This window comes from Adiantum capillus-veneris, chromosome 8 (genome assembly GCF_014529385.1).
Source record: "Adiantum capillus-veneris isolate H3 chromosome 8, ASM1452938v2, whole genome shotgun sequence".
Lineage (NCBI taxonomy): Eukaryota > Viridiplantae > Streptophyta > Polypodiopsida > Polypodiales > Pteridaceae > Adiantum > Adiantum capillus-veneris.
Genome location: NC_140938.1, coordinates 65,011,001 through 65,036,407, shown reverse-complemented (window position 1 = coordinate 65,036,407; position 25,407 = coordinate 65,011,001). Strand labels below are relative to the sequence as shown.

General features: G+C 40.8%; 1 pseudogene across 1 annotated transcript in view; it reads left to right on the top strand.

The window, feature by feature from the left end:
• The first annotated feature begins 10,601 nt into the window (after positions 1-10,601).
• The window catches only part of LOC147452266 (uncharacterized), a 157,429-nt pseudogene continuing 142,623 nt past the window's right edge, over positions 10,602-25,407 (top strand). The window contains exons 1-2 of the transcript XR_015189028.1: positions 10,602-10,749; positions 11,228-11,773. The product of XR_015189028.1 is annotated as an uncharacterized LOC147452266 (transcript). The remainder of the gene's footprint in view (positions 10,750-11,227; positions 11,774-25,407) is intronic.

Sequence of the window (25,407 nt, the reverse complement as noted above, 5' to 3'; positions counted from 1 at the left end):
GCACCTTTTGAGGTGATAGAGGGAAGATCAAAAAGTCCCCTGCTACTCAAGTTACATGGGAAGATCTTCGTTGCAGATGAATATAGCCGAGACCTGCAAGAATATTTCCAAAAGATTAAGGATGCTATATCTAACTCTTAACAAAGGCAAAAGGCTGTTTCTCATAAGCACAGAAGAGCCCTAGCCTTTAAACAAAATGATTGGGTATTGCTTAAGTTTCCCAAGGCTCGATTAAGGCACACAATGGGAAAGAACCCTACGGGACACCAAAAGTACTATGCTAAGTTAGCAAAAAGCTACTATGGTCCCTTCCAAATTCTTGAACCAATCAATGAGATGGCCTATCAACTCAAGTTGGCCAGCCATTGGCTCATACACCCCTCATACACAATGATTTCCACGTGAGCCTACTAAAGCCTTACAAAGGAGAACCACCTAAAGAAGCAATCATTGAAGACCCACTGGAGATCGAAGACCAAGAAGAGGTGTTGCAACCCGAGTCCATTCTCTGACACAAAGACAAGGTATTACGAGGCGGTAAGACTACTCGATGATATCTTATCAAGTTTAAAAATTATCCTTTTGAAGATGCTAGATGGATGCAAGGCATACAATTAAAGGATAACCTAAACCTTGTCAATGCTTACAATGATTCCCTAGAGTAAGCAAATATAAATATATATAAATGAACAAAGGTTTTGTCTTATAAGACTCTCTTTTTCTTCATTGTGCACACATGTTTAATAGTATGCATGCTTAGGATCATGTTTGTGGAGACGACGTCACCCAAACACCAAGTAGAGCTTGTCACTCTACTATGGAAGATTGATATGGACTAATGTGTAGACATGCTTGTGGTAGCTAAGGCTCTCAAGCACCAAGTGGACTAGTCATCCATTCTAGAACGGTGTCATAGGGTAAAATAGGGATCCTCTACCCGCTACCAAACCGACTAATGACTAGGCTTTATCTTCTCTACCTCATAGTCGATGACAACTATGATTTCAAGAGAGAGGTAATGTCATTAAACTAATATCTAATACTCCCACATGATTTTTCATGTTAAATTGGTCATTTAATATGGGGAAGTACGAGGGGAGTAAAAGCTAGAATATTGGTAAGGCTTCCAGACCGGTCTCTATCAAGATCCAAAGGACAAAAAATAGGGATCCAAAGGGGGACATTCTACAAAAGAGCAATGTGCTTCAATAGGGCTTAAAGACCTAGGGTTCAGCTCCATCAAGACTTCCATAGGCTAAGGTTCCAAAAATTAACTCATTTATACAATGGCCAATATAGGGGAAAAATTGAATGGTCATGGGAAGCCAAAAAAGTCTTCCCATATCCCTAGGAAGGAGGGGGCGAGCCCTTTTAGTAGGGGATGAGAGAGAAACACACACACACACACACACACACACTCCAAGGCTCCCCCTCTACACAAAGGTAATACTAGACACATGTCAGGCTCCTAGGGCAATTGCCCCCAATCCCCCTCAAATCCTATTGGATGGCCATAGAGGTGGACCAATGAGAATTAGACTAGAGTAAAGTTAGTCTAATAAATTAAAAAATGCTTGATAAAAGAATCAATACAGAATTAAGCTCCCTATAAGACTATTGGACAGTCTACCAAGGGGTCCAATGAGCATTCAGCAGCCCAATGGCCTGCCTGATTCCTATTGGCAAGAAGACTAAGAGGTCCAATGAGAGCTTAATTGAACTATTTAACTACCTAAAGGTCTCACAAAAGGGGAAAGGGGGACACTTGTCAAAAGGCTATGAAGTATGCTTCTCATTTGTGATTGGCTAAGCTTTACATGAGCCAATGGGAGGCCGCCAGCATGAGCAAATAGCAAGAGGGGTCAACCAAGATGAGAGAGGGCTGCATTTTACTCTAACGCAATGCTACACACACACACACACAATCATGTGTGCAAGAAGAACTCCATCTCCTTCTCCAAGCATTCATAAATATGTGAGGAGAATACTTCTTTCTCGTAAGATATCTCTTCTTCCTCTCAATCTATCCTCATTCCCTGCTAGCTCTCACCATTTTTGAAGGTGTGTGAGGTCTTGAGATTGAGGCTAGGGACACTAGGGTTGCTTTATCAAATTAAGTACTCTCTTTATGCTCATTAGGAAATTATTCTTAATGAAATGCTCACTATGTTATCAATTTCTGCTACACACAAGTTACTAGTGCATTAAATGTTACACCTTCCCAGCTAGACCATACACTTTCTGAGGGTTTTGAATGAGATTTATGCTTGTATGAGGGTTGAGGTTTCGTGGCTGAAAATTTAGTGTTCTTACTTGATCTGTTTAAGTAAAATTGGATGTGAATCGATGATCCTTTCATTAGGAACTTGCTTCCAAAAACAATCAAATTCCAAGCACAATAGGAAAGAGAGTTTGTAGCTCTTCTTCCATGAACGCTCTTAGAGTTTTAACCATGTTTAGGAAGAGGAATGGTGATTTTCCATAAACACTTTTTTACAAAGTGTTTGTGATTCTCATCACGAACTCTCCAACCAAAGGTTTCACACTTTCCAAGCGAGGCCGCACACTTTTCAACAATGCGACACTTATACCTTGGTGGGTACTAGGAAATTAACTCAAAAGAGAAAAATGGACACATGGCGGCCCTTGAGAGAACTGCCAGACACATCATCAACTTTGGGCGTCCCGAATCGATCAAGAGAGAGAGGGAGACTGGTTGACTTCTTGAAGTGCCTACTGTGTGTGAGTAGTTGGTGCAAGTAATCACAGCTTTACTGGAAAGCTTTCCTTCTCCTATGTCTTATATAGCACGATGATTACGCTCTCGTGCACACCTCTTCCCTTACGAATACAAAATTGTGATGCCCAACACAAGGGCTACTCATGTGTATGTATAATTGTGTGGGTTTATGTGTGATTGTTGATGCAAGAGCCGCCTTACACAAGTATTGGATTAGCTAACTTCTCACCCAAAGCTAGCACATATTGATTTGGAGAGATTCTTGCGAGAAATCTCTTCCAAATCAAAGGGCAAGTAGCCCTACAAGTGTGACAACTCTAGGGCTTGCTATGGATGTGATTAGCATGCGAAAGAAAGCCCAAAACAAAGAATTACAGCTTGTTGTACTTTTTGCAAGTTTAGGGTTTTGACTTTTTTTTATGTCTAAGAGTCGTAGGAGCTTTAGGGAAGCTAGGGATTGTCAAACAAGTGTTCTGGAGCATTTTAGAGGCAGAAAATAAAAAAATTTTCTTTCTGTATTTTCTTCCCAGGTTTGCAAAAGTGCTCTTATTCACATGGAAAGTCATCTAGTACATGGGGATTTTGCTTGTGAGGCCTTCTATTGTCATTATGTTGCCGAAATTGGGCTAGAGTAGACCATTTTCAGCCCAATAGAAATGGACAGCTCGTAGTAGTTTACAAGTCTAATTGGAATAAAGAAATACTGAAAGGGACGTCAATCTTTGGGGCCAATAGATTGTCAATATCTGCTTGGGAGCACTCTAGCTACTAAGTCGTGATTTGTTTTGAGGTGTTGAATTCCAGACACAGGTCTATCGGGGAAATTAATTTGTGTCATAAAGTACAGGTAAAGCCATTCATTATAAAGCTCGAGTGAAAGCCATAGTCTACCGCCCTTTAGCAAGGCTACTGGCTGGTTCCATGGTTCTATTTCCTGGACAGAATCACTTTTTCCTCAAGAAGAGAGACCTGGTTAGTTTTCAGCAAAGACACAAAGTACAGGAACTTGGAATTCCATTATGCCTGACAGAACGAATGACACGAGAGCAGAGGGTACCTCTTTGAAGAATAGACAGGTTGTTAAAGAGGTTGACTAGAGCTCACGACCACCACTATATGAACCTTTTGTTGATGTGAATGCGCCACAAGCTCAAGAGTTAATTATTGGGCAGTTAGAGGAGGATGCATTTAGGACACAATTGGTTGCTATTGCAAATGTGTTTACTCGATAAGTGTAGAACCCTAGGTTTATGGAGTTTTTGCAAGCTCCACCAATGTCACACAACAGGCAAGGTAACTTACTCAGCCAGTTGAGGGTGAATCCTAGGTCCCTTATGCGTCCTAGCAGGGCAAAAATCATTCCCATGTTGCGGACTAACTTGAGGTTTTAAGACAAACTTTTTTTGTCTATGAATAGGTGTTAAGGATTCCAATTCCATTGGCTATACAAGTTCAGACAGCCAGTTGAGGGTGAAGCCTAGGTCCCTTATGCGTCCTAGCAGGGCAAAAACCATTCCCATGTTGCGGACTAAGTTCAGGTTTTAAGACAAACTTTTTTTGTCTATGAATAGGTGTTAAGGATTCCAATTCCATTGGCTATACAAGTTCAGACACCCACCTTTCAAAGTGTAAATGTTGGTTTAAATGGACAGGGAGCTAATTTTTAGGCTATGCATCGGGTTTTTCCACCACTCACAGTACGTGGTGGGTATTTTTGGGGTCGATCAGTGTTTCAAAGATTGGTTGTTATATGCCTGGAAATCATCAATACATGTTAGGAACAATATTTGGGGGTATGCAAGGCATGATGTCAAACCCCATGTATGGTAATATTCATTTACAACCAGGGTTTCAATATAATCAAGGTCGGTTTGGGGTGCCACAGGGAAATTTTGATATATCTGGTTTTTCAAATGAGCAGGCAAATATGGCACCAAAAAGTCAAGATATTAAAGACCAAGGGGCACAAATGATCCCTACCACTTTACCCTTGTTGCAAACACTTCCCTTTAATAATTTGATAGTGTTGGACAAGCCAAAACCATACAAAGAAGATGGTGTAGTTGTGAAGTTTGATACTTTCAATGGATTGGAGGACGACGAAGGCCTTCTGATAATGCCTATGCAGGGGGGGATTTTACCGAGGCTTCAAAGGTCCATAAAACTGCCACTTTCTTCAAGGAATTACGCATGTATGGTGGACAACATTGTTGATGCAAGGACATGCACCCTCTACATGGGTTTACTTCAAGCAAATGTTTTGCCTTTACATGGATGTCAAACAAGTTTGAAGCTGATGTTATGATAGATTGGCACCAGCTCAATGCAATTACTTACAAAATCTAAGAGGAGTACCAAAAAAAATTTGTACTGCTTTCAATAACTTCCTATAGATGTGTGCATCTAACAGAGAAAATAGAGAAGCGTTGCTATCAATAACTTCCTATAGATTTGTGCCATTGACAGAGAAAATATAGAAATTGTTGAAATTGGAACGGGGCTAAGGAGCAACAATGCATATTTTGCTTTGGAGAGCTTGGAGTCGCAAGCTTGCAGTCGGGCATGCCTTGCATTTGCCACACACACATGCCATCTGCAATTTTGACCTTGCTCGTTAGTCTGTCAACAAACAAGTTTTTGACAGAGCAGCAAAGAATTAGTTTTTTTTTTGTTAAAGTCTAGCTTACACACTTAGTGTGTGCAAGCCCTCGATCCCACAAGAACTTTGAGACTCGCTCACACACACCCGAGTCAAAGAGTTGAGAGAGAGAGAGAGAGAGAGAGAGAGAGAGAGAGAGAGAGAGAGAGTAGGGATTTTGACATTGGCATCCGTTTTTTCGGCTCTGGCTACAACATCGATACAATCATTGAGTGTGTGTGCACATCTAGACCTTCGAAATCAACTCAGGTTTTTGACACCGACATCATCTCGATCTTAGTCTTTTGGCTTAGACATCGACATTCAAGTTCTTCCCGATATCTCGCATTACATGGTAGATTCTCGACTTCCAACCCCAGCGCCCGTTTTTCCCACAAACAATTGCGTTCATGGGCTTCACAGGGGAGGTACCTCTATTATCAAGGAGTGACACCCGGCATCGGCATTTAGTGCAGCGATTACCATGTACAACATAGTTCTTCAGCTTCGACTTCTTTGGAGGCTATTCGACTAGCGCATTTCTATCTGTCGACGGAAATCGGCATCGACATTCCCATTCTACACTGACACGTAGGTTATAGGGGGATTTTGAACACACATACACCATTTTCTCTAGGTTGTTAGACGCTTACAGGCAAATCGCCTTTCAGGCAATTTTAGCTGTCATTTTGACAATAGTTTCTCTGCGGATAGATGCGTTGATGGATGCATTTTTGTTTTAGCACACCTAGTGCTATTGAGCTCTTTTGAGAGCAGATATCCCTGTAGGGATATTTTTTACTGCACGCAGCAATTCTTGGTGCATGTTCGTGTGTAGTCACTCATGTACATTACTGTCTATGTACCTTGTTTGTGCTGCAAATTTGGCGTGATACTTTGGCAATTTTCTCGTTCATTTTTGAGACTCGGACCGGAAGATCCCTTTCTGAGATTGTGGCTAGTCGTTTTGTGTCTGCTTTAGCCTTTGGAGGGTCATTGCATGAGGTTTTCTTTGAGCTCGGGTATGCTCAAATGTTGAGATACCTTCAATGATATAGGTAGCTAGAGTTACCCTCTTACAGTAGCCTCACCATAGGATATGTATCTAGTCAGACTTTTTTGCTTTTGACGCCAAGTTGGAGGTCACAAGGTAGTTGGTTCAGTAATCTACGTCCAATGTTGTTTTTTTAGCAATTCATGCACTTACTTTTGTCCTATCGGGTTTGATAGTTTGATCAGTGGGAAGACTTGAATGACCATGATATGGAGACCATTTGCAACTTGGTGAATCCATTTACTTTACCATAATGGATAAGACCAATGCCAAAGATTTATGGAATTCTCTATGTGCAACATGGGATGGCAGCAATGCCTTGAACAAGGTTTTCTTGATGAAGAAGCTTATGCGCATGAATATGAAAGAGGGTACTAATGTTAGTTATCACTTGAACAAGTTCAACAATATATTTTCGCAGATTACTTCAAAAGGTCTCAATTTTGATGATAAAATGAAGGCCATTTTCTTGCTATGTTTGCTACCATCCTCATGGGTGGATACCTTCAGCACAGCCATAAGCAATTCTGCACCTAATGGCAAGATAGTTTTCAGCAATGTTGCTAGTGTGTTGCTCACTGAGGAGATTCAATGCCAATCCCTTCATGCGCGTGGGCATGGTGTGTGTATGTGCTTAGTGGAAATCGTGACAAGCAAAGGCAGCGTGGTCGTAGCCGTAGTCATTCTTAGGATCGCAGGTAAGGTTGTAGCAAGAGTCACAACAAAGACATGAGAGATGTTGAGTGATATTACTGCCATAAAAAGGGAAACTTGAAGAAAGATTTCAGCACAATGCAGCATGATAAAGGCAAGAAGAAAGTGAAGTCTAACAAACCTAAAAGCATTGTGAAAATTGAAGAGCTTAATGTGACTGAGTCTCTAGCCATTGAGACAGTTTCTGACGTGCCAAATGATGTGTTGATTTTCACATTGGATTTTTCCTAATGCATTGTATCTCTTGATAAGTGTTATGTGTAGAGTTGGATTGTGGACTCAGGTGCTAGCTTTCACGTGACTCCTCACAAGGTAGTTTTCTATATACACTGCCACACATGACACAATGAAGCTAGGCAATTCTTATGAGCTTGATATATGTAGTGTGGACAGCAGCAAGTTATCTACGTGTAAATGCCACTGAGCTAATACCACAATGCTAGACATGTACCCAAATTGACAAAGAGTTTGATGTCTGTTTCTGGACAGCTGGATGATTTGGGTTACACTACCATATATGCTCATGGTTCTTGGATTCTCAAGAAGGAAAATTTGGTCATTCTTAAAGGCCAAAAGTTTGGCTCATTCTACTCACTTTATGTCTCTTCTGTGTAAGAGAATTCTATTTGTGTAGCCGAGCTGCCGTCTATAGAGTTCTAGCATAACCAGCTAGGTTATATCAGTTAACAAGAAATGAAATTCTTACAAAATTTTGGTTATATCCTTGTATTACTCTAAGTTCTCTTTATGTGAACATTGCATCTATGGAAAATAGACTAGGTTGACATCAACGCCGGAGTTAGGGAGTCCTTTAGATCTCGTTCATAGCTACTTGTGCAGACCTATGCCAGTCAAGTCTCTAGGGCGAGCATTATACTTCTTGACATTCATACATGAATCTACTAGAAAGGTGTGGGTTTATCTCAGATCAACGTTTTTAGTGTCTTTCAGAAGTTCTTAGCCCTGGTCGAGGACCAATTGGGTAGAAAGCTTAAAGCTTTGCGAAGTGGCAATGGAGGCGAGTACATCTCCTTTGAGTTCAAGGAAATTTGCAGTAAACATGGCATTAGAAGACAGTTTACCATGCCTTACAGACCACCCAGAATGGTGTGACTAAGAGGATGAATAGAAGCATTCAAGAACGGGTCACTTCTATGTTATCTACGACCAATTTACCTCAAGAATTTTGGGGAGAAGTTGTTATAACGGTTGCTTACTTGATCAATCGATCACCTAGTACACCACTAACGTACAAGGTTCTGTAGAAGATGTGGACGGGTAAACAGCCCAATTATGACAGATTACGTGTATTTGGGTGTGAGGCATTCTCACATGTGCCAAAAGTGCTTAGACGAAATCTAGACCCCAAATCACACAAGTGCATCTTCATTGGATATGGTGTAGACGGAGAGATGGGATATCATCTCTAGCACTCGGAATCTAAAAAGGTTATACACAGTTCACAGGTGATATTTAATGAGTTAATATGCATAGAAAGCCAGTGAAAAGCATTGAGTATCACAGAGTACGATTTGAGGATGTTGCCTCACCACCAATGACATAGAATGTTGGATGTGCTAGTGATGCACCTTCCACTAGTATACACACACATGTTGCTCCAGAGAGAGCGAGATCGAGCAGTTAGGTACTTCGGAGATCTACTTGTGCATCTCGTGCACCTGAGCATTTTGATCCAGGATTGGACTCTTTGCTAGTCACTGACTGCGGTGAGCTCACTTGCTACTAAAGAGGCCATTGAAATGGACAATAGCATGAAGTGGGAAGAGGCTATGCAATCTGAGTATAACTGGATCTTAGCAAATGAAACTTGGGAATTGACAGAGTTACCTGCGGGTAAACAGGCATTTCCATGAAAATGGATGTACAAGAAGAAGTACACGAGACAGATGATCCCCAGCCTAAGTATAAGGCTAGATTGGCTGCTAAAGGGTTCAAGCAAGCAGAAGGTGTGGATTTTGATGAATTTTTTTCTCCCATGGTCAAGATGACTACATTGCATCTTATGCTTGGTCTAGTATCCTTCGAGGACATGGAATTGGTCCAAATGGATGTGAAGACAGTGTTTCTTCATGGGGATCCTGAAGAGGATGTCTACATGAAATAGCCAGAAGGTTTTTCGATAAAGCTTGAGAAGCCAGCATGGACAGAATTGGTGTATAGACTCAAGAAGGTTTTGTATGGGCTAAAGCAAGGCTCAAGGCAATGGTACATCAAATTCAATGAGTACATTCAATCCCAGGGTTACGTACGGAACCAAGATATCATTGCTTGTACACAAGGAGGTTGAACGATGGTTCCCTTATCATTCTAATTTGTACGTGGATGATATGTTCATAGCTGGGAAGTCAAAAGATGAGATTTCACTTCTAAAGGATGCCTTAAGCAAACAGTTTCCTATGAAAGATTTGGGTGATGCACATCACTTTCTTGGTATGTGTATCAAGAGAGATCGCAAACGTGGTATACTTTGAACTTTCACAGGAAGAGTATGTTCACAAGGTCTTGCAACATTTTAATATGCAAGGGCCCGATGAAAGCATTGAATACCCCAATGGCTGCCTACGAAAAACTGAGCAAGCATGATTGTCTCAAATCATATGTTGAAAAGGCAGAGATGGCAAAGGTGCCATATTCTTTGGTAGTTGGCAGTCTCATGTTCGCCATGGTTAGCACACGGCCAGACATTGCATATGCAGTGGGAAGTGGTCAGCAGGTTTAAGGAAAATCCAAGCAGAAAGCATTGGGAAGCAATGAAGCACATCTTGAGATACATCAAGGGCTCAGCCAGCAAGTGCTTACGCTTTGGAAACAGTGATGCATCCATATTTGGGTACACTAATTCGGATTATGCGGGTTGTGTGGACACTAGGCGATCCACATGTGGCTACATTTTCTTGTCCACTAGAGTGGGAGTTTCTTGGAGATCACGTCTTCAAAATTGCACTTCGTCTTCCACCACACTGAGGCAAAGTATGTTGCAATTTCCAGTTCGAGTAAGGAAGCTGTGTGGTTATCTCGTTTACTTGGTATACATCAGACACCAGCATTGCAACAGTCAGAGTGCGATTACATTAGCAAAGAACCATGTGTTTCACTCCAAGTCTAAAAAACATAAAGGTCAGGTATCATGTGGTACGGGATATTTTGGCTAGCAAACGCATTGAGTTAGCGAAAGTTCACACGGATGAAAACGTAGCAGATGCTCTAACAAAGAGCTTAGCTTCAGAGCGGTTTGCACATTTCATAGAGATGATGGGCGTAGGGTGAAGTTACAATCATGCTTCATGTTTGTAGTTGTATATGATAACCCCTACATTCTTTAGCCACTTGGGCCACAGTGGCCTTCAAGTGGGAGATTGTTAGGTTTCAAGCCCCATGGCCGATTTGGTCGGGCACCCGCCCACTTACATTATATGCTTGAGCTTGTGGCTATAATGGATTCTAGTATGCAATATGGAATACAGATTGTGGAAGTATACTCTATGGAAATGTATGATGTGATTGAGGCCTTTGAAGATCAAAAAGATTTCAATGCTAATGACGCACAGGAAGTGCATGTGAAAACTATGGAGCATATGTGTGGTCTTTATGATAAAAAAGCCTTGTCCAAAACACATGGATGCAATCAAAACCATGAAAGAAACATGTACAAATATAACCGAAGTTCAAAAATTTCTTGGTATTTGCGTCTTTTATCTTATTTGGATACCACATTATGCACATGTAGCAAATCCTGTTTATAGGTTGTTGAGAAAGAATCAGAAGATTCAATGGTAAGAAGAGCACACAAAAGCCATGAGGAAGCTAAAGAAGCTACTTTTTTCATCACCAACCTTGAGAAAGGTAGACTATGCATGTGAAATACCTGTCATTGTGAAAGTGGACATGAGTCCTACAAGGATAGTATGTGCAATAGGGCAAGATGATGACGAAGGAAAAAGATAGGTGGTGAGCTTTGGGGCCAAGGTTCCGAGTTCTTACCAATTAGATTATGCGCACGAAAAAAGGGAATTATGGGAACTGGTCAACGCATTGAGATGTGACAAGTAATACTTGATAGGGGCATTAGTGGTTGTAGAAACGGATTGTTTGCCTCTTCTTGGAATAATTACAAATTATTCAACTCTTGACATTGCCATGCTACGATGGATAGCCTACGTAAAGTATTTGAATTTTGAGCTCAAGGATATTGCGAGGAAGAACAATCAAATGGCAGATATGTTATCTAGTGCAAGGTATGAAGATGAACACGACATGATTGTTGAGGGAGATGATGTAGGCACAAAGTTTTACACTATTTCTCATGAAAATATTAATCATGCATGTTTTTTAGCTTCACTCGAATTCTTTTTAGAGGAGCTATATGAGGGTGAATGGTTCTTGATAGGTCACTACTTAAGTACCTTGAAGAAACAGGATGATTGTACTGAGCAAGAACATAAGAGGATAAGAAGAAAAGCATATGGATACTTCTTGAAGGATGGCTACTTGGGAAAGCATCCTAAACAAAGAGAGGGAACACCGTTGCGGGTAATGTGCGATAAGGCTCCTCATCAACAAGATTTTATCAAGGAGTTCCATGAAAGTTTATGGGCAAGACATCAAGGTATATGGGCAGCATTTTGCCAAAGTAAAAGAGAGGTATTGGTGGAAAGGGGTGTATAAGGATGTGGTTGAGTTTGTGGAGTCTTGTTTGACATGCCAAATGTACGGCATCGTGATGGGTTGCGTCCTACTTATCCATTGGCCATACATTACAAATGGGTTGTGGGTCACAATGCTTTTGGAACTTGATAAATAAGGTATTTCATGCTTGCAAGAAAAGATTTGTATAATCAAGTTGAAGGGCGTAAATTGAGGACAAAGAATATAGACTGTGTTTGTAAATTCATTCTTGAAGATGTGACATGTCGTTATGGATGTGTTGGAAAAATAACTTTAGATAGAGGAGACTTGGATGCCGACGAAGCAAGGGAATTCTCCTTTCGGATGGACTCCAAACCGGCTTTATCTTGTTCTTGTAACCCAAAGGGCAATTAAAAGAGTGAATGAGGGAATCATTCTATAAACAGAGTTTTGGCTAAGACTTGTGAAGGTAAGCTTGGAGAGTGGCCAAGGCTATTTCCATTTGCATTATGGGTTGACCGTACGACACATAGTTCAGTCACTTGTTATATGCTTGTTGAATTGATATATGGTCAAGAACGTGTGATGCCAATTAAAAATGTAGTTCTTACATGGAATTTATTGACGTGGGAAGATGAAATAAGTAGAGAAGACCTTTTTGCATTGCGCATATGTCAATTGGAAAGAAAACCTGAAGACATTGAGGTTGCAAAAGATCGACTAAAGAATGCAAGGTTGAAAAACAAAGATAGATTTGACAAGAGACATAGGTCCATACCAAAAGCCATTGAAGAAGGTGATTGGGTGTTGGTGTTTGATAGAAGCCTTGAAAAATAACACTCTACAATAAGGAATCTTGCAAAGAGATGGTTTGGCCCTTATGTTGTCAAGCATGTGCATGGAAATGGAACTTACACCCTGTGTGAACTAGATGGGACAGAAATGAAAATTCCCATTGTAGGAAAAAGAGTTAAACTATTCAAAAATGAGAGGATGCTGATCCATTTTATGCACAACCTAGTGAAGAGAATGATGGGTATCTGACCATGAGTTTTTTATGCTTATCAAACACTATTATGGCACAAACCGGAGGAGGCACACGCTTAGAGGGGATGGATGTCTTACTGTGGTACGTAGATAATGTGAAATAACAACAATCACCCCACTTTTGATATTTTTGTTGCATGAAAATAAAACCAATCATGTACATATTGTGATATATGTTAAAGTGACTATTGTGGTTGCTTTCAAGTACATACCTATATGCGGAGTCGTGGCCCTAGATGTGGCACCGTTGCATATTTTCCCACTTGTTTAGATGCCTAATTTGGTTTTATAATGTAAATATTCCAAGTGTTTCATGGTGGCACACTCATCTCGCTTACAAATATTGATGCGGACAAAAACTGCCAAAAATAATGTAACTAACGGGTGTCGTCGTAAAATTGCACGAGAAGTGACCCAAAATAAAAAAATTGATGAAAATTGATACATATCTATGCTTTTTATGCTCATGTGAGTGATCCCATAAATTTAGGGATTTTTTTTACTTTGTTTGTGAATTTTCACATAAAAATGATCTTTTTTTGGTCAAAAATGAGGTGAAAATAACCTAGTTTTGGTCCAAAGTAGCAAAATGGACCAAAACTTTGACACATCAGTTGATATTTTTGTGGGGAAGAGAGAGAGAGAGAGAGGTTTCTTTTTATGTGAAAAAATATGTAATTTTTCCCATCTCTGCAATTCAATAGTTTCTCTATGAGTGTGTAATGCAGTCCCACCTCACCGCTATCTTGTATCTGAGGTTGTGATGGAGTGAACTAGGGTTTCCCTTCATCAAAATGGTGTGTAGGCTTCAATATGGAAGCTTTTAAATCTCTATAAAACCAGAATATGGTCCTTTAGAAAGAGGGACGTTGGTGATTTTTCTTAAACACTTTTTCACAAAGTGTTTGTGATCCTCATCATGAACTCTCACAGCCAAAGGTTCGTATCTTCCCAGCTAGACCGCACACTTTTTGACACGCTTTTGGGACTCCGTGAAAAGAGGTTTGGGTTTTTGAATGGAATTTGTGCTTGTATAAGAGTTGAGGTTTCATGGCTGAAAATTTAGTTGCTCTGTTTAAGTGAAATTGGATTGAATTGGTGATCCTTTCATGAGGAACTCGCTTCCAAAAACAAGCAGATTCCAAGGACAATAGGAAACAGGGTTTGTAGTTGTTCTGCCATGAACACTCTTAGAGATTAAACCATGTTTAGAAAGAGGGTTGGTGATTTTCAATAAACACTTTTTCACAAAGTGTTTGTATTCTCATCACGAACTCTCACAGCCAAAGGTTTCACACCTTCCAAGCTAGGCCGGACACTTTTCACCAATGCGTCACTTTATAAGTTGGTAGGTACTAGGAAATTAACTCAAAAGTGCAAACTGGACACATGGCGTCATGTGAGAGACCTTCCAAACACATCATCATCTTTGGGCATCTCGCATTGATCAAGAGAATGAGGGAGACTAATTTGACTTCTTGAAGTGCCTACTATGTGTGTGAGTAGTTGGTGCAAGTGATCAAAGCTTTAATTGAAAGATTGCCTTCTCCTCTGTTTATGTTGCATGATGATTTCGCTCTCGTGCACACCTCTCCCCTTACGAATACAAAATTGTGATGCCCAACTCAAGAGCTACTCATGTGTATGTACAATTCTGTGGGTCTATGCACGATTGTCAAGGCAAGAGCCTCCTGCACAAGTATTGGATTAGCTAACTTCTAACCCAAAGCCAGCACAGATTGATTTGGAGAGATTTCTTACAAGAAATCTCAGCTAAATCAAAGGCCAAGTAGCCCTACAGGTACGGCAACTCGAGGGGTTTCTACGGATGTGATTGGCACCTGAAATAGAGCCCAAAACAAAGAAGTACAGCTTGTTGTAATTTTGTGCAAGTTTAGGGTTTTGACTTTTTTTAATACCTAAGAGTTCCAGAAGATTCGTGGAAGCTAGAGATTGTCAAACAGGTGTTTTGGAGCATTTTAGAGGTGAAAAACAAAGAATTTTTCCTTTTGTATTTTCTCGCTAGGTTTGCAAAAGTGCTCTAATTCGCATGGAAAGTCACCTAGTACATGGGGATTTTGCTTGTGAAGCCTTCTATTTGCATTATGTTGCAGAAATTGGGTTAGATTAGGCCATTTTCAACCCAATAGAAGTGTGACAGCTTGCACTAGTTTACAGGTCTAATTGGAATAAAGAAATATTGAAAGGGACATCAACCTTTGGGGCCAATAGGGTGTCAATATATGCTTGGGAGCACTCTAGCCACTAAGTTGTGATTTTTTGGGATAATACTTATTCTTTTGGTTGTTATCATTTTGTCTATGTTCCATTGTCTTTCTATAGTAGACAATAGATCTAGGAATGGAAGCATTTCATCTCCATCTGTGCACATTCGCTCAAGAATACCACTTGCTCAGCGTACGCCTTCACGTATTAGAGTATGTTCCAGGATATGTGTGTGTGTGTGTGTGTGTGTGTGTGTGTGTGTGTGAGAGAGAGAGAGAGAGAGAGAGAGAGAAACAAGGAAACCCTGCCACTGTCGAGCTCTGCCCTACAAAAACCCTAATCCTACAGTGTGTGGCTGCGACCTCTAACCCTAAGGCCTTGCGACCTGCCCCTCTCTACTTGCATTGCCACCAAGCTTTCCTGTCCTGCTGTTGCGCTGCCCATCATTGTCTGCATCCTGCCACTTCCCGTCCTCAACCGTTGTTTACACCCCCCATCGTTGGCCTGGATTGGCCGACTTGGTTGCGCTCCTGGGCCACCACCTGCCTCATCTATGCCGCCCAAAATCGTCAGCTCACTGCCCCTGCTTTCTGTCTGCGACAGCCCTGCCCTTTCCCTTGCCTGCTGCTTTTACATCCACGCACATCCGCCTCCTCCGTGCACTGCCTGAGTCTGTGACCCAAAGCTGCTGGTCGCTACCTCTTATACCTGCTCGCTTGTTGCCCATAGCTCGAGTCTTAGGTGCCGCTTTTATTCTATTTGTTTTTAGCTTCACAATATCGAGCCAAACAATTTGCTGGTTTCCTTGATAAGGTTTTGGTCGTTGTCGTCGCGGGGGCTCAAGTTAGGGGGGGCTTTGTTGAAGTTGCAAGATCTAGATACTTGTGCTCCTTCTTGCACTTCGAGGGCCTCAGATTCCTCCAATCCGCAAAGTATCTCCAAGAAATTCCACTCCTCTGCTACTCTCAACCGCTACACACCCTTTCTTGACTCCTTCTCCCAAGACAAGGCTGCTCCTCAAAGCACTTGTGCTCACCTGAGCCTTCAACACATTGTCTATGCCCAAGGCATGTCCACCTTTATACTCACAATGTTTCAAAACGCTGGGAAAAAAAAGGGGGGGGGGGGTTCTTACTATCATTGCCAAAGGGTGTTGCTCTACTAAGTGCATTTTAAAACACTACGAAGTCCACCAACTAGTCAATACTGCCTAGCCCCTGGACACAGCGTTTTAAAACACTTAACAAGGGGATTGGTTGGGGTTTTCACCAAGGGGGGGAGCTTCATTCGGGTCGTCGTCTCCCTAGCGGGGTGCCGACTAGTAGCATTTTCAAACGCTACATGCAGTGGTAAGTGCTACCGGCACTGCTAATGGGGATGTTAGGAAACGCTAGCTTTTTGGAACGCTAGTGATGGTCCAAGCTCCTCTCTTTTGCAACGTTTCACAATGCCAAGGATAGCGGCGGTGCCCAAGGGGGCTCACAATGGGGTAGCGGTTGAGCACGCTGGTAGCATCAGGGGGGGTTGAGAGATTAGGCGCCGGCAACAAGGTAATCCTCTGCTTCTCCACAGGCGGCCCTGCTTGCCCAAGTGCTTCAAGCATAGAGCTACACCAAGAGCTTTGATACCATGTCAAAGTTGACGATGCGAAAGCGTAGAGAGAAGAGAGAGAGAGAGAGAGAGAGAGAGTCTCTTGAACCAACCAACCTTGGCAATGAAAAGATGAGAATACAATGGGGGGCCCTCATGAGGGATCACATTCGGTAGTTCACTTGAGATGCCAAAATTCTAACACTTTGTTTATAGTCCATACTGCATTACAGTGTTCTTGTATCCAGGAAGTTGACTGAAAATGACAATACATTCTTCGCGGATATAGAGGGGATTGAAGAACCAACATAATGCAAGTCACAAATTTGATTTTCAGCAACAAGCGATGGAATGGGAGATATGGAATCAACCAGGTCCTTAATGGCGCGTGCGCACACACTCAGAGCCTCCAACACGCGCACACACACACACACACACACACACACACACACACACACACATTCACTTTCACACTCTGAGGTGGTCTTTATGAGTAGTGGGCTAGGAGGTGCAAGACTCATTTGCTCTCCTCGAGTGATATGGCACTATCGTGCAAAATCTAGGAAGATGATTATCAAAAAATTGGTGACCAAATTGAGACTCTCTCTTAGAGGCATTGTGAGATGCGTGGTCGGATGATCCTACGCTTGGGTCAACATTCGATAGTGGCTCAAGTGTAGTCTAGCAGCTTTGGATGAATTCACCATGGATTACGTCATCTGGTTGGAAAGAGATACTTTCATTCTGTTTTCTCATGACATGAGCTTGATTCTAGGGCCATCAATGATTTTTCTTCATCTATTACATTAGTTGCTTTTGAGGATAGATGCTAAGCCTCAAAGTACCCTATAAAAATTGCTTTTCTAGAGAACATTTTCATATTGTAGAGACTCAAAAAGATCACTCACACCCATACACATATGATCTTTGGATCTGAGGGGTGAGGAGGGGAAAGGTCAAGGTTTCGGCTTGAGGTTTTATCTTCATTGGCTCTCTTAAGCATTATCAAAAAAATTTGTGATGTGACATGGCCAACTTGCAGATCCTCATTGAGAGGCCCAAAAGGAGTTTGGGTTGAAAACCTATCCAAATTACAGAGCATAGCCGAGGGGCCTAAATTTGTCTAAGTTTGATGATGTGGCATGACTATACGGATGGTGTATGTTCTAGGTATCACAACGTTGTGACAACCACTAACTCCTGAGCACCTCGGAGGGGTCACTCTACATCAAACCTATATATCGTGTGCGCTCAAGGACTATTTATAAAACCCCATAATTGTGAATTTTTCATCAATAAAAGGGACCCTTTTTCGATTTAATCTATATATGTTTTTTGAAGACCATTTTTTCAACACCCTTCTATATGTAAAAATATGAGGAAATAAGTACATAATCCCTAATGTTGAAGCCGCATGATAGGCATTTTTTAATTGTAGTGACTCCTCCCGAGCACTAACTTTAGTTGTAATGGCCAATGGTTGAGAGTTTCACCCACAGCAAGGAAGGCCAGGTCGCCACGAGATGGTTGGGCCGATCGGCATTAGAACTTGAGTAGTAAAAGGGTGGTTAGGCTTAGTTCCAAGTCATCTAGGCCCCATGTTGTCGTACCGTGCCACGTACACAATGTGAAACAAAAACATTCACCTCACTTTTGACACTTTTTGATGCATGAAACTAAAACCAATCATGTATGTATTGTGATATATCATAAACAGACTACTCGCTATCATGCACAAACTATCTGGGGAGTCGTGGCCCTAGATGTGGCACTGTTGTGTGTTTTTCCACTTTTAAAATGCCTAATTGGTTTTATAATGTACATATTCCAAGTGTTTCATGGTGACATACTCGTCTCGCTTACAAAGATCGATGCGAGCAAAAACTACCAAAAATAGCAACTAATGAGCGTCGTAATAGAATTGCATGGAAAGTGATCAAAAATGGAAAAGTGATGAAAACTGATGCATAATTATGCTTTTCATTCTTATGCAATTTTTCTCTCCTTTCAATTGACTATATGGTTGCTCTATGAGTGTGTGGACATCATTCATAGTTTTGAGCTTGTTGCGGTCCCTAAGATTAGAGACCATGTAAGGGGAATCAAGGAGGAGCATGGAGGAGGTTGAAATTAGCCATTAAGGAGGAATACTTCATGGAGGACTCCAAAAGAGTTACAAAAATGACTTATGCAGCTTCATTGTAGGTGCCTCCTCCTCCTCCTCCTGAGGCTTCTATGGAGAAAGCATCTACATGAAAGAAGAAAGAACAAAGAAACGCAAAAGGAAAAGGAAAGCAAAAGCAAAAGGCCCTGCGTACAATCTACAATCCGACAATAAAGCTACCACAAACTTAAAGCAGGTATTGGAGGAAAGGATTTTGAATCGAGTTTAAAGTTCTTGGCATAGCTAAATCTAAATTCCATAAAGAAATTATAGATATCATCAAAAGAAAAGAGGCAAACTCTCACTGAGTCTATTCGTCCACAATCTTACACGGTGAAGGATCGTTGAAGGCACAAGGGACACATGTACAAGAGAGTGAATGTGATGACATTGTCATAAAATGCTACCGTTCTTCTCGCAGAGATATGCATCCTAGATTTGTAGTTGGTGATGATAAAGATGAAGCATCCCATAAAAATCACTACTCTAAAAGTCATTGGGCAGCAAGAGCTACAACAAAAATTTTAGTCAAGGTAGGTGATCTTGAGGAGCCGTATGTTGCATTGATAGATCATGGCTTCGAAATCAATATTATGTCCAAGAGTCTTTACACGAAGGGCAAGTGACCGCTAGACACAGACCATGGATGGACGATTAGAGCTCCAAATAACTCATCAGGAGATCTATATGGGGCTTGTCCAAATGTGAAAGTGAAAATTGGAAATGTCAAAGATGAGAAAAGCGTCTTTGTGCACGAGGTGTCTACCTATCCTCTTATCCTTAGGTAGCCATACATCACAGTCGTTCGCATGGAAACAAAGGTCTTGGATGATGGTTCTGCTTATGCCAGGATACAGAGCATAGATAGGGAGTGAGCTGTGATGCTCTTGATTGTGTGTCTGAATCATGAGAGGAACCGTGATAGTGTTTGTGAGTATCGTGTACCAAATGCAAACAAAGAGTTCAAAGACTTCATGGCCGAAACAAGGGTTTTTGGCTATGTACCATTTTAAAGAAAGATTGCAATTGTATAAGAAGAAAAAGGTTCTCGTCTAACCCAATGCAAAAAGACTTTTCTACAGGTTTTCAAGGATTAACAGAGTATGGGCCAATATGTTTTATAAAGCTTGAGGATATGAAAAGAAGTGCACAATAATATGTATATTATGTACAAAAATACATGAAAAAAAAGAATTTCATAGAGGATAGTTAAAGCAACAACATGATAGCGACCACAATAGAGGATATCCACGACTCCGTAGATAGCCAAATTTAATAGAACTATTCAATGAAAGATTAGCATGGATATCTTTGAGCCTTCTTGTGCGCCATATTCAAACAGGTTGTTCAATGTGCCTAAGGAGAATGGAGCTTTGCGGTTCATACAAGACATGCAACCTTTGAGAAAGGTTACCATCAGGAATATGGGTATAAGACCAATAGCGGATGAATTTATAGGGAAGGTCAATTTAATCAATGGGATATCTCTATTCAGGGTACAATCAACTCCCAACACTCTACAATAAGGAAGCTTGAAAAGAGATGGCTTGGCCCTTATGTTGTCAAGCATGTACATGGAAATGGAACTTACAGCCTGCATAAATTGGATGGGACAAAAATGAAAACTCCCATTGTAGGAAAAACACTTAAATTGTTCAAAAGAAGAAAGGATGCCGATACATTTAATGCACAACCTAGTGAAGAGAATGATGGGTTTTTGACCATGAGTTTTGATGCTTATCAAATAGCATTATGGCACATACCAGAGGATGTGCAGACTTAGAGGGGATGGATGTCAATGGTACATACACAATGTGAAATAACAACATTCACCTCACTTTTGATACTATTTGATGCATGGAAATAAAACCAATTATGTACATATTGTGATATATGTTAAAGCAACTATTGATCAAAGTTGATTGTTTTTAATTGCTATTTTTAAGTAAAATGTGAATTGGTGATTCTTTCATCACGAACTCACCTTCAAAAACAAGCACAATATGAGAGGCGGTTTGTGATTGTTCTATCTTGAGCGCTCTTAAAGTTTAAACCATCTTTAGAAAGGGGTTTGGTTATTTTCCATAAACGCTTTTTCACAAAGTGTTTGTAATTCCCATCTTGAACTCTCACAGCCAAAGCCTTTTCGTAACTTCCCAGCTAGACCGCACACTTTCTGACACACTTTTGGGACTCCATGAAAGAGCTTTGGGTTTTGAATGGGATTTGTTCTTGTATGAGAGTTGAGGTTTCGTGGCTGAAAATTTAATGTTCTTAATTGGTTTGTTCAAGTAAAATTGGATGTGAATTGGTGATCCTTTCATGACAAACTTGCTTTCAAAAACAATCAGATTCCAAGCACAATAGGAAAGAGGGTTTGTAGCTCTTCTTCCATGAACGCTCTTAGAGTTTAAACCATCTTTAGGAAGAGGATGGTGCTTTTCCATAAACACTTTTTCACAAAGTGTTTGTGATTCTCATCATGAACTCTCCAGCCAAAGGTTTCACACCTTCCAAGCTAGGCCGAACACTTTCTGACAATGCGACACTTATAAGTTGTTGGGTACTAAGAAATTAACTCAAAAGGAAAAACTGGACACATGGCGGCCTGTGAGAGATCTGCCAAACACATCATCAGCTTTGGGCATTCCGAATTGATCAAGAGAGATAGGGAGACTGATTGACTTCTTGAAGTGCCTACTTTGTGTGTGAGTAGGTGCAAGTGATCACAGCATTAATGGAAAGCTTGCCTTCTCTTGTGTCTTATGTAGCACGATGATTCCGCTCTCGGCCACACCTCGTCCCTTATGAATACAAAATTGTGATGCCTAACATAAGGACTACTCATGTGTATGTATAATTTTGAGGGTTTATGCGTGATTGCCAACGCAAGAGCCTCTTGCACAACTACTGGATTAGCTAACTTCTAACACAAAGCCAACACATACCGATTTGGAGAGATTTCGTGCAACAAATCTCATCCAAATCAAAGGGCAAGTAGCCCTATAGGTGTGACAACTCGAGGGCTTGCTACGGATGTGATTTCCACTTGAAACAAAGCCCAAAACAAAGAATTACAGCTTGCTATAATTTTTTGCAAGTTTAGGGTTTTGACTTTTTTTTATGTCTAAGAGTCCCAGGAGCTTCGGGGAAGCTAGGGATTGTCAAACAGGTGTTCTGGAGAAGTTTAGAGGCGGAAAATAAAGAATTTTTCTTTCAATATTTTCTTTCCAAGTTTGCAAAAGTGCTCTTATTCACAGTGAAAGTCACCTAGTACATGGGGATTTTTCTTGTGAGGCCTTCTATTGTCAGCATGTTGCCGAAATTGGCTAGACTAGGCCATTTTCAGCCCAATAGAAGTGGGACAGCTCGAAGTAGTTTACAGGTCTAATTGAATTAAAGAAATATTGAAAGGGATGTCAAAATCTTTGGGGCCAATAGGGTGTCAATATCTGCTTGGGAGCACTCTAGCTACTAAGTCATATTTGTTTTGAAGTGTTGAATTCCAAAAACAGGTCTATCGGTGAAATTACTTTGTGTCGTAAAGTACAGGTAAATCCATTCATCATAAAGCTTGAGTGAAAGCCATAGTCTATCGTCCTTTAACAAGGCTACTGGCTGGTTCCTTGTATTTCTGGTACAAAGTCACTTTTTCCTCAAGAATAGAGACTTGGTTGGTTTTCAGCAAAGACACAAAGTATAGAAGCTTGGAATTCCATTATGACTGACAAAACGAATGACAGTAGAGAAGAGGGTTTCTCTTTACAAGACAAACAGGTTGTTCCTCAATAATGATTGGGAAGTTATACAGGAGGATGCGTTTAGGACACAGTTGGTTGCTCTTGCGAATGTGTTTACTCGATTGGTGTAGAGCCCTAGGTTTATGGAGTTTTTACAAGCTCCACCAATGTCACAGTAGGCAAGGTAACTTACTCAGGCAATTGAGGGTGAAGCCTAGGTCGTCATAGTACGGCAGTAAGCATTCCCATGTTGTGGAGTAAGTTGAGGTTCCAAGACAAACTGTTTCTGTCCCGAATAGGTGGTTAGGATGCCAATTCCATTGGCTATACACGTTCGAAGAGCCACCTTTCAAAGTCTAAATGTTGGTTTAAATGGACAGGGAGCTAATTTTCAAGCTATGCATCAGGTTTTTCCACCACCCACGGTACGTGGTGGGTATTTTCGGGGTCGATCACTGTTTCAAAGCATGGTTGGTTATGTGCCTGAAAATCAACAATACATGTTAGGAACAATCTTTGGGGGTATGCAAGGCATGATGTCAAACCCCATGTATGGTAATATTGATTTACAACGAGGGTTTCAGTATAATCAGGGTTGGTTTGGGGTGCCACAGGGCAATTTTGGTATGGCTGGTTTTTTGAATGAGCAGGAAAATATGGCACCAGGAAGTCAAGATATTAATGGCCAAGGGGCACAAACGATCCCTACCATTTTACCCTTGTTGCAGACACTTCCCTTGTTGCAGAAACTTCCCTTTGATAATTTGAGAGTGTTATAGACAAGCCAAAATCATACAAAGAAGGTGGTGTAGTTTTGAAGTTTGATACTTTTAGTGGATTGGAGGACGATGAAGGCCCTTTGATAATGCCTATGCAGGGGCGGATTTTACCGAGGCTTCAAAGATCCATAAAACTGCCCTTTTTTCAAGGAATTGCTCATGTATGGTGGATGACATTGTTAATGCAAGGACAGGCACCCTCTACATGGGTTTACTTCAAGCAAATGTTTTGCATTTACATGGCTGTCAAACAAATTTGAAGCTGATGTTATTATAGATTGGCACCAGCTCAATGCAATTACTTAGAAAATCTTAGAGGAGTACAATAAAATTTTTTGTACTGCTTTCAATAACTTCCTACATATTTGTGCATCTGACAGAGAAAATAGAGAAGCGTTGCTTTCAATAACTTCCTATAGATTTGTGCCATTGACAAAGCAAATAGAGAAATTATTCAAAGAAGTGAGTTACTAAATGTGTTGCTTTCAACTTCCTACATATTTGTCCCAATGACATAGCAAAATAGAGAAGTATTGTTGTGTGTTCGGTTTCAGGCCCCGTGGCCGGTTTGGACGGGCGCCCACCCACTTACATTATTTGGTTATAATGATCAATAAGGAGTTCAGAGACTTTCTCTCAATAGCTCCACCAAGTGCTATGTCTCCTTCTCCTTCCCCCTTCTCACCTTCCCTCTCTTGCACTTATCGCACGGATTCCCCACAAGCGCTATAAGAGCTTAGGGAGCTCGACGGACCTCAACACGTGAAGTCACCCTTGCAGGTTCAATGGAAAGCTTGGAATCTTTGGGAGATTTGAAAGCCCTGTAGAATCCAATGCAACAGGAGAATAGGAACAATAAGGCAAGTTGAACAGGGGGAGCATCATACCATAATTGCCTAGAGGTTCTTGATACACAGATGTAACAATGTATAAAAATTGTTTCAAACTCTGGCTTCACGTCTCTACATTTTACTTTACTGCCTCTCTTTGGCACCTCCTTAAAGTATTTCAACCAACCTTTGGTTGTGAAATCTACCTCAGTCAGGGATCGTGCATCCACTCGTGAGTCGAGAAGGTCGTATACTTCATGTGCTTGTGCTTTGTTCATGCAAAAAAAAATTCTTCCTCTCAAAAGGCACATAAGGAGTGCACCAACGCATCTTGCCTTGTATGAAACAGGTTAAAAGCTAATTTAGCACTAGAATGGTAACTGGACACTTTTATGTCCTTGGACACTTTTATGTGCTTTTGTGTCCTGTTAAGTGACCATTTTGCTTGAATTATTTGAAGAGTATGAAAATGAATTTCTAGGTGCTATATATCCACAAAGTTGCCTTATGAGCTGAATAAAACTTGACGTTTTTTTTGGAGTATCAATTTCACCATTGACGTTACTCTTGTACAACATTTTTGAGCCTAAACTGTGTGAAAAAAAAAGGGGTCTTGTTTTTGGCCTTTTTTCAATTTTTTGCAACTATACCACTCTAAACTTCATGTTTTTGAGGTTTAGATTGCTATAGGATAAGCCTTCGTAGTTCTCAACGTGTCTTGATGCTTGTAGGGAGAGCTAAGTGCTAAAATTGAAAGTTATGACCAACTTACAAGAATTGCATAATTGGCCAAAATTAGCACTTTTATGATTTTTTTGGTGGCTTTCTTGATATCAAATTCAATTTTGATTGTGTAAGTGTAATGTATAACATAAAGCTAATCTTCCTTGAGTTTTGGGGGACCTAATACGCTATATAGCATAGTATATGATGATGGTTGAGTTTTTTGCTGAAGAATACGAGACATTTTAGAGTAGCAAGTATAACTTTCTCAATATGCTAGTTTTAGGCCAATTATGTGTATTTTGTAGGTAGTAACCATATCTAATCATAAACTACAAACTTGGCTAGATATTGAGTAGTTTCTATGGGTTTCTAGAGGTCATAATGCTAAACCCAGTTTTTTCATGTTTGGTGTTTTTAGCACTTTATCATTGCCTCCAAGGTTCCACGTAGTAAGAGATCCATTATCCTTTTGACATTATCCATAGCTCCTTTTGAATCCAAAGGCCCAAAGG